Source organism: Leuresthes tenuis, unplaced genomic scaffold (assembly GCF_036924035.1).
Source record: "Leuresthes tenuis unplaced genomic scaffold, fLeuTen1.0.hap1 SCAF_3, whole genome shotgun sequence".
In the NCBI taxonomy this organism is placed as follows: domain Eukaryota; kingdom Metazoa; phylum Chordata; class Actinopteri; order Atheriniformes; family Atherinopsidae; genus Leuresthes; species Leuresthes tenuis.
Window position 1 is genome coordinate 41074547 of NW_027325357.1, and position 12985 is coordinate 41087531.

At 44.1% G+C, this 12985-nt stretch overlaps 4 non-coding genes across 4 annotated transcripts; 3 read left to right on the forward strand and 1 right to left on the reverse strand.

Annotated features, from left to right (window-relative positions):
- The first annotated feature begins 2197 nt into the window (after positions 1 to 2197).
- trnal-aag (transfer RNA leucine (anticodon AAG)) lies at positions 2198 to 2280 on the forward strand. Its single transcript has one exon. It is a non-coding gene; the product is annotated as a tRNA-Leu (tRNA).
- Positions 2281 to 4584: 2304 nt separating this feature from the next.
- On the forward strand, positions 4585 to 4667 carry trnal-cag (transfer RNA leucine (anticodon CAG)). Its single transcript has one exon. It is a non-coding gene; the product is annotated as a tRNA-Leu (tRNA).
- Positions 4668 to 5490: 823 nt separating this feature from the next.
- Positions 5491 to 5562, reverse strand: trnad-guc (transfer RNA aspartic acid (anticodon GUC)). The gene has a single exon. It is a non-coding gene; the product is annotated as a tRNA-Asp (tRNA).
- A 7333-nt stretch (positions 5563 to 12895) lies between these two features.
- trnal-cag (transfer RNA leucine (anticodon CAG)) lies at positions 12896 to 12978 on the forward strand. The gene has a single exon. It is a non-coding gene; the product is annotated as a tRNA-Leu (tRNA).
- Positions 12979 to 12985: the final 7 nt, after the last annotated feature.

The following is a 12985-nucleotide window of genomic DNA, read 5'->3' on the forward strand; positions in this document are numbered from 1 at the left end:
ATCTGAAGAGTTCTTGCTTCCAAATGCTTTTTGATAAAGCTTATAGTTAGGGATGGCTCAGGTAATCCTGAAACATCCCATGTTGCCCAAGCTGCTATAGGCTTAGACTGCTGGGGGACCTCATCTGTCACACCTTTCCTCACTTTGCTCTCTTTTTCCCCCTGTTTAATTTCTCAAATGATTTTATGTACACGTGACATTATTGGGGTTATTAAACAACTTAAACAACAGCCAAGACACATGAACAGCACGTAGACCCACATAGTCACTCGAATGATCCCTGGGCCCGCCCACACTCCCCCCCCCCTCGAGGCGTGGGTTCAAATCCCACTTCTGACAAAGCAACCTTCTCCAAGAGAATGGTTTTCACTGGCAAGGCAACCCAACTTCACTCCTTGCTTGGCTATGCTATGTTGTATTGCTATTCTGGCACTGTGTCGTCCAGTTTAAAGATTGTTGCAGCCGTTTTACATCTGAAGAGTTCTTGCTTCCAAATGCTATGCCTACTATTTGTTTGCCTCAGGAGTCCTCTTAAACAACAGCCAATACACTTGAACAACACGTAGACCCACATAGTCACTCGAAAATCCCTGGGCCCGCCGACACTCCTCCCCCCCCTTGAGGCGTGGGTTCAAATCCCACTTCTGACAAAGCAACCTTCTCCAAGAGAATGATTTTCAATGGCAAGGCAACCAAACTTCACTCCTTGCTTGGCTATGCTATGTTGTATTGCTATTCTGGCACTGTGTCGTCCAGTTTAAAGATTGTTGCAGCCGTTTTACATCTGAAGAGTACTTGCTTCCAAATGCTTTTTGATAAAGCTTATAGTTAGGGATGGCTCAGGTAATCCTGAAACATCCCATGTTGCCCAAGCTGCTATAGGCTTAGACTGCTGTGGGACATCATCTGTCACACCTTTCCTCACTTTGCTCTCCTTTTCCCCCTTTTTAATTTCTTAAATGATTTTATGTACACGTGACAATATTGTGGTTATTAAACAACTTAAACAACAGCCAAGACACATGAACAGCACGTAGACCCACATATTCACTCGAATGATCCCTGGGCCCGCCAACACTCCTCCCTCCCCTCGAGGCGTGGGTTCAAATCCCACTTCTGACAAAGCAACCTTCTCCAAGAGAATGGTTTTCACTGGCAAGGCAACCCAACTTCACTCCTTGCTTGGCTATGCTACGTTGTATTGCTAAACTGGCACTGTATCGTCTAGTTTAAAGATTATTGCGGCCATTTTACATCTGAAGAGTTCTTGCTTCCAAATGCTTTTTGATAAAGCTTATAGTTAGGGATGGCTCAGGTAATCCTGAAACATCCCATGTTGCCCAAGCTGCTATAGGCTTAGACTGCTGGGGGACCTCATCTGTCACACCTTTCCTCACTTTGCTCTCTTTTTCCCCCTGTTTAATTTTTCAAATGATTTTATGTACACGTGACATTATTGTGGTTATTAAACAACTTAAACAACAGCCAAGACACATGAACAGCACGTAGACCCACATAGTCACTCAAATGATCCCTGGGCCCGCCGACACTCCTCCCCCCCTCGAGGCGTGGGTTCAAATCCCACTTCTGACAAAGCAACCTTCTCCAAGAGAATGGTTTTCACTGGCAAGGCAACCCAACTTCACTCCTTGCTTGGCTATGCTATGTTGTATTGCTATTCTGGCACTGTGTCGTCCAGTTTAAAGATTGTTGCAGCCGTTTTACATCTGAAGAGTTCTTGCTTCCAAATGCTATGCCTACTATTTGTTTGCCTCAGGAGTCCTCTTAAACAACAGCCAATACACTTGAACAACACGTAGACCCACATAGTCACTCGAAAATCCCTGGGCCCGCCGACACTCCTCCCCCCCCCTTGAGGCGTGGGTTCAAATCCCACTTCTGACAAAGCAACCTTCTCCAAGAGAATGATTTTCAATGGCAAGGCAACCAAACTTCACTCCTTGCTTGGCTATGCTATGTTGTATTGCTATTCTGGCACTGTGTCGTCCAGTTTAAAGATTGTTGCAGCCGTTTTACATCTGAAGAGTTCTTGCTTCCAAATGCTATGCCTACTATTTGTTTGCCTCAGGAGTCCTCTTAAACAACAGCCAATACACTTGAACACCATGCAGATCCACATATTCACTCGAATGATCCCTGGGCCCGCCGACACTATTGTGCATGAATTCCTTTCATGGTCAGGATGGCCGAGCGGTCTAAGGCGCTGCGTTAAGGTCGCAGTCTCCCCTGGAGGCGTGGGTTCAAATCCCACTTCTGACATTTCACACTTCTCCAAGAGAATGGTTTTCACTGGCAAGGCAAACCACATTTACTCCATGCGTGGCTAGCGCTATATCATCTAGTTTACAGCAACATTCTTTGTGCCGTCATGTTACTCTGAAGTCTTATGACCGCTCTGAATCGCAGGGAAGGGGCTTTGTGCATGAGAATCCTTTGTCCACAACTCAAGTTATTGTTACATATTAACATTTTGGCATGTACTCAACACCACCGTAAAACCTCCTGTTTTTCAGTCATTTTTGTGGAAAAATCGTCTGAAAACAAAACACTGGTCGTGACAAAAGACCTCGACAGATCGTCCCTGGTATGCAAAGTCATTGTTGGCTTTGGACAAGACAAGAATGAAACCACAGGATTTCTGTTGTTTGACAAAGTACTTGGAAGTGAGCTTTATGGAAGAGTGGTATGAAGGAGAGGTTAGGGGGAAGTCCTTGTTGGCTTTGGACAAGACAAGAATGAAACAACCAGTTTTCTGTTGTTGGACAAGGTACTTGGAAGTGAGCTTTATGGAAGAGTGGTATGAAGGAGAGGTTAGGGGGAAGATAGTCCCTGCAGGCCAGGCTTCTCGTGGTGGCAATACATTTGGTGCCAAGTGAAATGCCTTCCAAAGTGCTTTGATAAAAGCAAACAAGTGTAAGATAGTTGAATATGAGATGACAGCATGTATTGAAGGCTGGTGTAAGAGCTGCTGGTCTTGAGTGATTTGTAAGGGAGGTGACTGTTTGCAAGAGGGAAGTTGGCTGATGGTGGGTGAATTAGATTATACTTGGTGGGAGGCATGTGATAAAAGTCCTAGCTCTCCCCGTCGGGGAATCGAACCCCGATGTTCCGCGTGACAGGCGGAGATACTGACCATTATACTAACGAGGAATTTCGATGGGACAGATACAGTCGTCATTTGAAAAGACTACCGTAGCCAATGAGCGAAATAAGAGTTTTGTGTCCCATTTGAGGTGCCTTTTAAAGGAATGTTTTGAATCACGCAAAGCAATTGAGAAGAAACTAGGCATGATCTGCAGCATAAAAAGTAGAATGTTTGCTCCAGAAGAAGCTAGACTTTTTTTTTTTCCCTTTGCAGTGTTGATAAGTTTTAAATAGATTCTACTTTTGACCCTTATGCAGATTTTTCAAACCCCCGGTACCGTATCATAGGACAACAGGACAGGGCTTTTGACCGAAGCAAACTGGATTCATATCAGGCTATTTGAAGGGGGGCTATTCACATTTAGGCCTAAGATGGGTGAGAATATCAAAACAGTATTCTAAGTACCACATCAGACTATAATGGTGATAACACACCTATTGAAATTTCAACTTCTGCAGTCTCAGCTATTATGTAAGTAATGGGTGAGAATGCTCAGCAATTTGGAGGTGAGATGGGCATCATCATGCCTATTGAAATTTCAACTTCTGGAGGCTGATCAGCTATTATGTAAGTAATGGGTGAGAATGCTTAGGAATTTGGAGGTGAGATGGGCATCATCATGCCTCTTGAAATTTCAAATTCTGGAGGCTCATCAGCTATTATGTAAGCAGAGGTGAGAATGCTGATCATTGATAACAGTGCTACTCTTCCTGCTCTTGTTTTCTTCTCCATTTTCCTCGTTGTGGAGTCGTTAGCGGTAACCTTCCCGTAGCAGTGACACCTCTGTGACTGAAAAGACTGCAACGACTGGCGCATCGACTCCAGCCACAATATATGGTCGGAACGACAGCGTGAAGTCATCATCAACGCTCGCTCGAGCCATCACGGCAACGACGCTTGGCCTTTAAAGTGCTGCGTTAAGACCGCAATTTCCCTTGGAGGCGGGGTTCAAATTCCACTTCTGACATTGCAAACTTCTCTACCAGAATTATTTTTACTGGCAAGGCAACCCAAGTTCACTCCTTGCTTGGCTATGCTACGTTGTATTGCTAAACTGGCACTGTATCGTCTAGTTTAAAGATTATTGCGGCCATTTTACATCTGAAGAGTTCTTGCTTCCAAATGCTTTTTGATAAAGCTTATAGTTAGGGATGGCTCAGGTAATCCTGAAACATCCCATGTTGCCCAAGCTGCTATAGGCTTAGACTGCTGGGGGACCTCATCTGTCACACCTTTCCTCACTTTGCTCTCTTTTTCCCCCTGTTTAATTTTTCAAATGATTTTATGTACACGTGACATTATTGTGGTTATTAAACAACTTAAACAACAGCCAAGACACATGAACACCACGTAGACCCACATATTCACTCGAATGGTCCCTGGGCCCGCCGACAATAAGTGCAAGTCTTTTTTTTGCGGTCAGGATGGCCGAGCGGTCTAAGGCGCTGCGTTCAGGTCGCAGTCTCCCCTGGAGGCGTGGGTTCAAATCCCACTTCTGACAAAGCAACCTTCTCCAAGAGAATGGTTTTCACTGGCAAAGGCAACCCAACTTCACTCCTTGCTTGGCTAGCGCTATATCATCTAGTTTACAGCAACATTCTTTGTGCCGTCATGTTACTCTGAAGTCTTATGACCGCTCTGAATCGCAGGGAAGGGGCTTTGTGCATGAGAATCCTTTGTCCACAACTCAAGTTATTGTTACATATTAACATTTTGGCATGTACTAAACACCACCGTAAAACCTCCTGTTTTTCAGTCATTTTTGTGGAAAAATCGTCTGAAAACAAAACACTGGTCGTGACAAAAGACCTCGACAGATCGTCCCTGGTATGCAAAGTCCTTGTTGGCTTTGGACAAGACAAGAATGAAACCACAGGATTTCTGTTGTTGGACAAAGTACTTGGAAGTGAGCTTTATGGAAGAGTGGTATGAAGGAGAGGTTAGGGGGAAGTCCTTGTTGGCTTTGGACAAGACAAGAATGAAACAACAGGTCTTCTGTTGTTGGACAAGGTACTTGGAAGTGAGATTTATGGAAGAGTCTTATGAAGGAGAGGTTAGGGGGAAGATAGAGGTCCCTGCAGGCCAGGCTTCTCGTGGTGGCAATACATGTGGTGCCAAGTGAAATGCCTTCCAAAGTGCTTTGATAAAAGCAAACAAGTGTAAGATAGTTGAATATGAGATGACAGCATGTATTGAAGGCTGGTGTAAGAGCTGCTGGTCTTGAGTGATTTGTAAGGGAGGTGACTGTTTGCAAGAGGGAAGTTGGCTGATGGGGGGTGAATTAGATTATACTTGGTGGGAGGCATGTGATAAAAGTCCTAGCTCTCCCCGTCGGGGAATCGAACCCCGATCTTCCGCGTGACAGGCGGAGATACTGACCATTATACTAACGAGGAATTTCGATGGGACAGATACAGTCGTCATTTGAAAAGACTACCGTAGCCAATGAGCGAAATAAGAGTTTTGTGTCCCATTTTAGGTGCCTTTTAAAGGAATGTTTTGAATCACGCAAAGCAATTGAGAAGAAACTAGGCATGATCTGCAGCATGCAAGTGGTGAAAAGGGCTCAACAAGAATCTCATTGTACAGGAATGTGTTTCTAACATGCACTGTATATATGACAATAAACGCTTGAATCTTGAATCTTGGTGGCAACACCCAGAAATTCTGCCTTGTGGTAGATGTAGGACACTCCGCATCATCAAAACAATAAAAAGTAGAATGTTTGCTCCAGAAGAAGCTAGACTTTTTTTTTTCCCTTTGCAGTGTTGATAAGTTGTAAATAGATTCTACTTTGGACCCTTATGCAGATTTTTCAAACCCCCGGTACCGTATCATAGGACAACAGGACAGGGCTTTTGACCGAAGCAAACTGGATTCATATCAGGCTATTTGAAGGGGGGCTATTCACATTTAGGCCTGAGATGGGTGAGAATATCAAAACAGTATTCTAAGTACCACATCAGACTATAATGGTGATAACACACCTATTGAAATTTCAACTTCTGCAGTCTCAGCTATTATGTAAGTAATGGGTGAGAATGCTCAGCAATTTGGAGGTGAGATGGGCATCATCATGCCTATTGAAATTTCAACTTCTGGAGGCTGATCAGCTATTATGTAAGTAATGGGTGAGAATGCTTAGGAATTTGGAGGTGAGATGGGCATCATCATGCCTCTTGAAATTTCAAATTCTGGAGGCTCATCAGCTATTATGTAAGCAGAGGTGAGAATGCTGATCATTGATAACAGTGCTACTCTTCCTGCTCTTGTTTTCTTCTCCATTTTCCTCGTTGTGGAGTCGTTAGCGGTAACCTTCCCGTAGCAGCGACACCTCTGTGACTGAAAAGACTGCAACGACTGGCGCATCGACTCCAGCCACAATATATGGTCGGAACGACAGCCTGAAGTCATCAACAACGCTCGCTCGAGCCATCACGGCAACGACGCTTGGCCTTTAAAGTGCTGTGTTAAGACCGCAGTTTCCCTTGGAGGCGGGGTTCAAATTCCACTTCTGACATTGCAAACTTCTCTACCAGAATTATTTTTACTGGCAAGGCAACCCAAGTTCACTCCTTGCTTTGCTATGCTACGTTGTATTGCTGCTGGATTCATATCAGGCTATTTGAAGGGGGGCTATTCACATTTAGGCCTAAGATGGGTGAGAATATCAAAACAGTATTCTAAGTACCACATCAGACTATAATGGTGATAAGACACCTATTGAAATTTCAACTTCTGCAGTCTCAGCTATTATGTAAGTAATAGGTGAGAATGCTCAGGAATTTGGAGGTGAGATGGGCATCATCATGCCTATTGAAATTTCAACTTCTGGAGGCTGATCAGCTATTATATAAGTAGAGGTGAGAATGCTTAGGAATTTGGAGGTGAGATGGGCATCATCATGCCTCTTGAAATTCCAAATTCTTTAGGCTCATCAGCTATTATGTAAGCAGAGGTGAGAATGCTGATCATTGATGACAGTGCTACTCTTCCTGCTCTTGACGGGGGCATTGTTTTCTTCTCCATTTTACTCGTTGTGGAGTTATTAGCGGTAACCTTCCCGTAGCAGCGACACCTCTGTGACTGAAAAGACTGCAACGACTGTCGCATTGACTCCAGCCACAATATATGGTCGGAACGACAGCGTGAAGTCATCAACAACGCTCGCTCGAGCCATCACGGCAACGACGCTTGGCCTTTAAAGTGCTGCGTTAAGACCGCAATTTCCCTTGGAGGCGGGGTTCAAATTCCACTTCTGACATTGCAAACTTCTCTACCAGAATTATTTTTACTGGCAAGGCAACCCAAGTTCACTCCTTGCTTGGCTATGCTACGTTGTATTGCTAAACTGGCACTGTATCGTCTAGTTTAAAGATTATTGCGGCCATTTTACATCTGAAGAGTTCTTGCTTCCAAATGCTTTTTGATAAAGCTTATAGTTAGGGATGGCTCAGGTAATCCTGAAACATCCCATGTTGCCCAAGCTGCTATAGGCTTAGACTGCTGGGGGACCTCATCTGTCACACCTTTCCTCACTTTGCTCTCTTTTTCCCCCTGTTTAATTTTTCAAATGATTTTATGTACACGTGACATTATTGTGGTTATTAAACAACTTAAACAACAGCCAAGACACATGAACACCACGTAGACCCACATATTCACTCGAATGATCCCTGGGCCCGCCGACAATAAGTGCAAGTCTTTTTTTTGCGGTCAGGATGGCCGAGCGGTCTAAGGAGCTGCGTTCAGGTCGCAGTCTCCCCTGGAGGTGTGGGTTCAAATCCCACTTCTGACATTTCACACTTCTCCTGGAGAATGGTTTTCACTGGCAAGGCAAACCACGTTTACTCCATGCGTGGCTAGCGCTATATCATCTAGTTTACAGCAACATTCTTTGTGCCGTCATGTTACTCTGAAGTCTTAGGACCGCTCTGAATCGCAGGGAAGGGGCTTGGTGCATGAGAATCCTTTGTCCACAACTCAAGTTATTGTTACATATTAACATTTTTGCATGTACTCAACACCACCGTAAAACCTCCTGTTTTTCTGTCATTTTTGTGGAAAAATCGTCTGAAAACAAAACACTGGTCGTGACAAAAGACCTCGACAGATCGTCCCTGGTATGCAAAGTCATTGTTGGCTTTGGACAAGACAAGAATGAAACCACAGGATTTCTGTTGTTGGACAAAGTACTTGGAAGTGAGCTTTATGGAAGAGTGGTATGAAGGAGAGGTTAGGGGGATGTCCTTGTTGGCTTTGGACAAGACAAGAATGAAACAACCGGTTTTCTGTTGTTGGACAAGGTACTTGGAAGTGAGCTTTATGGAAGAGTGGTATGAAGGAGAGGTTAGGGGGAAGATAGTCCCTGCAGGCCAGGCTTCTCGTGGTGGCAATACATTTGGTGCCAAGTGAAATGCCTTCCAAAGTGCTTTGATAAAAGCAAACAAGTGTAAGATAGTTGAATATGAGATGACAGCATGTATTGAAGGCTGGTGTAAGAGCTGCTGGTCTTGAGTGATTTGTAAGGGAGGTGACTGTTTGCAAGAGGGAACTTGGCTGATGGTGGGTGAATTAGATTATACTTGGTGGGAGGCATGTGATAAAAGTCCTAGCTCTCCCCGTCGGGGAATCGAACCCCGATGTTCCGCGTGACAGGCGGAGATACTGACCATTATACTAACGAGGAATTTTGATGGGACAGATACAGTCGTCATTTGAAAAGACTACCGTAGCCAATGAGCGAAATAAGAGTTTTGTGTCCCATTTTAGGTGCCTTTTAAAGGAATGTTTTGAATCACGCAAAGCAATTGAGAAGAAACTAGGCATGATCTGCAGCATGCAAGTGGTGAAAAGGGCTCAACAAGAATCTCATTGTACAGGAATGTGTTTCTAACATGCACTGTATATATGACAATAAACGCTTGAATCTTGAATCTTGGTGGCAACACCCAGAAATTCTGCCTTGTGGTAGATGTAGGACACTCCGCATCATCAAAACAATAAAAAGTAGAATGTTTGCTCCAGAAGAAGCTAGACTTTTTTTTTTCCCTTTGCAGTGTTGATAAGTTGTAAATAGATTCTACTTTGGACCCTTATGCAGATTTTTCAAACCCCCGGTACCGTATCATAGGACAACAGGACAGGGCTTTTGACCGAAGCAAACTGGATTCATATCAGGCTATTTGAAGGGGGGCTATTCACATTTAGGCCTAAGATGGGTGAGAATATCAAAACAGTATTCTAAGTACCACATCAGACTATAATGGTGATAACACACCTATTGAAATTTCAACTTCTGCAGTCTCAGCTATTATGTAAGTAATGGGTGAGAATGCTCAGGAATTTGGAGGTGAGATGGGCATCATCATGCCTCTTGAAATTCCAAATTCTTTAGGCTCATCAGCTATTATGTAAGCAGAGGTGAGAATGCTGATCATTGATGACAGTGCTACTCTTCCTGCTCTTGACGGGGGCATTGTTTTCTTCTCCATTTTACTCGTTGTGGAGTTATTAGCGGTAACCTTCCCGTAGCAGCGACACCTCTGTGACTGAAAAGACTGCAACGACTGTCGCATTGACTCCAGCCACAATATATGGTCGGAACGACAGCGTGAAGTCATCAACAACGCTCGCTCGAGCCATCACGGCAACGACGCTTGGCCTTTAAAGTGCTGCGTTAAGACCGCAATTTCCCTTGGAGGCGGGGTTCAAATTCCACTTCTGACATTGCAAACTTCTCTACCAGAATTATTTTTACTGGCAAGGCAACCCAAGTTCACTCCTTGCTTGGCTATGCTACGTTGTATTGCTAAACTGGCACTGTATCGTCTAGTTTAAAGATTATTGCGGCCATTTTACATCTGAAGAGTTCTTGCTTCCAAATGCTTTTTGATAAAGCTTATAGTTAGGGATGGCTCAGGTAATCCTGAAACATCCCATGTTGCCCAAGCTGCTATAGGCTTAGACTGCTGGGGGACCTCATCTGTCACACCTTTCCTCACTTTGCTCTCTTTTTCCCCCTGTTTAATTTTTCAAATGATTTTATGTACACGTGACATTATTGTGGTTATTAAACAACTTAAACAACAGCCAAGACACATGAACACCACGTAGACCCACATATTCACTCGAATGATCCCTGGGCCCGCCGACAATAAGTGCAAGTCTTTTTTTTGCGGTCAGGATGGCCGAGCGGTCTAAGGAGCTGCGTTCAGGTCGCAGTCTCCCCTGGAGGTGTGGGTTCAAATCCCACTTCTGACATTTCACACTTCTCCTGGAGAATGGTTTTCACTGGCAAGGCAAACCACGTTTACTCCATGCGTGGCTAGCGCTATATCATCTAGTTTACAGCAACATTCTTTGTGCCGTCATGTTACTCTGAAGTCTTAGGACCGCTCTGAATCGCAGGGAAGGGGCTTGGTGCATGAGAATCCTTTGTCCACAACTCAAGTTATTGTTACATATTAACATTTTTGCATGTACTCAACACCACCGTAAAACCTCCTGTTTTTCTGTCATTTTTGTGGAAAAATCGTCTGAAAACAAAACACTGGTCGTGACAAAAGACCTCGACAGATCGTCCCTGGTATGCAAAGTCATTGTTGGCTTTGGACAAGACAAGAATGAAACCACAGGATTTCTGTTGTTGGACAAAGTACTTGGAAGTGAGCTTTATGGAAGAGTGGTATGAAGGAGAGGTTAGGGGGATGTCCTTGTTGGCTTTGGACAAGACAAGAATGAAACAACCGGTTTTCTGTTGTTGGACAAGGTACTTGGAAGTGAGCTTTATGGAAGAGTGGTATGAAGGAGAGGTTAGGGGGAAGATAGTCCCTGCAGGCCAGGCTTCTCGTGGTGGCAATACATTTGGTGCCAAGTGAAATGCCTTCCAAAGTGCTTTGATAAAAGCAAACAAGTGTAAGATAGTTGAATATGAGATGACAGCATGTATTGAAGGCTGGTGTAAGAGCTGCTGGTCTTGAGTGATTTGTAAGGGAGGTGACTGTTTGCAAGAGGGAACTTGGCTGATGGTGGGTGAATTAGATTATACTTGGTGGGAGGCATGTGATAAAAGTCCTAGCTCTCCCCGTCGGGGAATCGAACCCCGATGTTCCGCGTGACAGGCGGAGATACTGACCATTATACTAACGAGGAATTTTGATGGGACAGATACAGTCGTCATTTGAAAAGACTACCGTAGCCAATGAGCGAAATAAGAGTTTTGTGTCCCATTTTAGGTGCCTTTTAAAGGAATGTTTTGAATCACGCAAAGCAATTGAGAAGAAACTAGGCATGATCTGCAGCATGCAAGTGGTGAAAAGGGCTCAACAAGAATCTCATTGTACAGGAATGTGTTTCTAACATGCACTGTATATATGACAATAAACGCTTGAATCTTGAATCTTGGTGGCAACACCCAGAAATTCTGCCTTGTGGTAGATGTAGGACACTCCGCATCATCAAAACAATAAAAAGTAGAATGTTTGCTCCAGAAGAAGCTAGACTTTTTTTTTTCCCTTTGCAGTGTTGATAAGTTGTAAATAGATTCTACTTTGGACCCTTATGCAGATTTTTCAAACCCCCGGTACCGTATCATAGGACAACAGGACAGGGCTTTTGACCGAAGCAAACTGGATTCATATCAGGCTATTTGAAGGGGGGCTATTCACATTTAGGCCTAAGATGGGTGAGAATATCAAAACAGTATTCTAAGTACCACATCAGACTATAATGGTGATAACACACCTATTGAAATTTCAACTTCTGCAGTCTCAGCTATTATGTAAGTAATGGGTGAGAATGCTCAGGAATTTGGAGGTGAGATGGGCATCATCATGCCTATTGAAATTTCAACTTCTGGAGGCTGATCAGCTATTATGTAAGTAATGGGTGAGAATGCTTAGGAATTTGGAGGTGAGATGGGCATCATCATGCCTCTTGAAATTTCAAATTCTGGAGGCTCATCAGCTATTATGTAAGCAGAGGTGAGAATGCTGATCATTGATGACAGTGCTACTCTTCCTGCTCTTGTTTTCTTCTCCATTTTCCTCGTTGTGGAGTTGTTAGCAGTAACCTTCCCGTAGCAGCGACACCTCTGTGACTGAAAAGACTGCAACGACTGTCGCATCGACTCCAGCCACAATATATGGTTGGAACGACAGCGTGAAGTCATCAACAACGCTCGCTCGAGCCATCACGGCAACGACGCTTGGCCTTTAAAGTGCTGCGTTAAGACCGCAGTTTCCCTTGGAGGCGGGGTTCAAATTCCACTTCTGACATTGCAAACTTCTCCAACAGAATGATTTTTACTGGCAAGGCAACCCAAGTTCACTCCTTGCTTGACTATGCTACGTTGTATTGCTAAACTGGCACTGTATCGTCTAGTTTAAAGATTATTGCGGCCATTTTACATCTGAAGAGTTCTTGCTTCCAAATGCTTTTTGATAAAGCTTATAGTTAGGGATGGCTCAGGTAATCCTGAAACATCTCATGTTGCCCAAGCTGCTATAGGCTTAGACTGCTGTGGGACATCATCTGTCACACCTTTCCTCACTTTGCTCTCTTTTTCCCCCTGTTTAATTTTTCAAATGATTTTATGTACACTTGACATTATTGTGGTTATTAAACAACTTAAACAACAGCCAAGACCCATGAACACCACGTAGACCCACATATTCACTCCAATGATCCCTGGGCCCGCCGACAATAAGTGCAAGTCTTTTTTTTGCAGTCAGGATGGCCGAGCGGTCTAAGGCGCTGCGTTCAGGTCGCAGTCTCCCCTGGAGGCGTGGGTTCAAATCCCACTTCTGATAAAGCAAC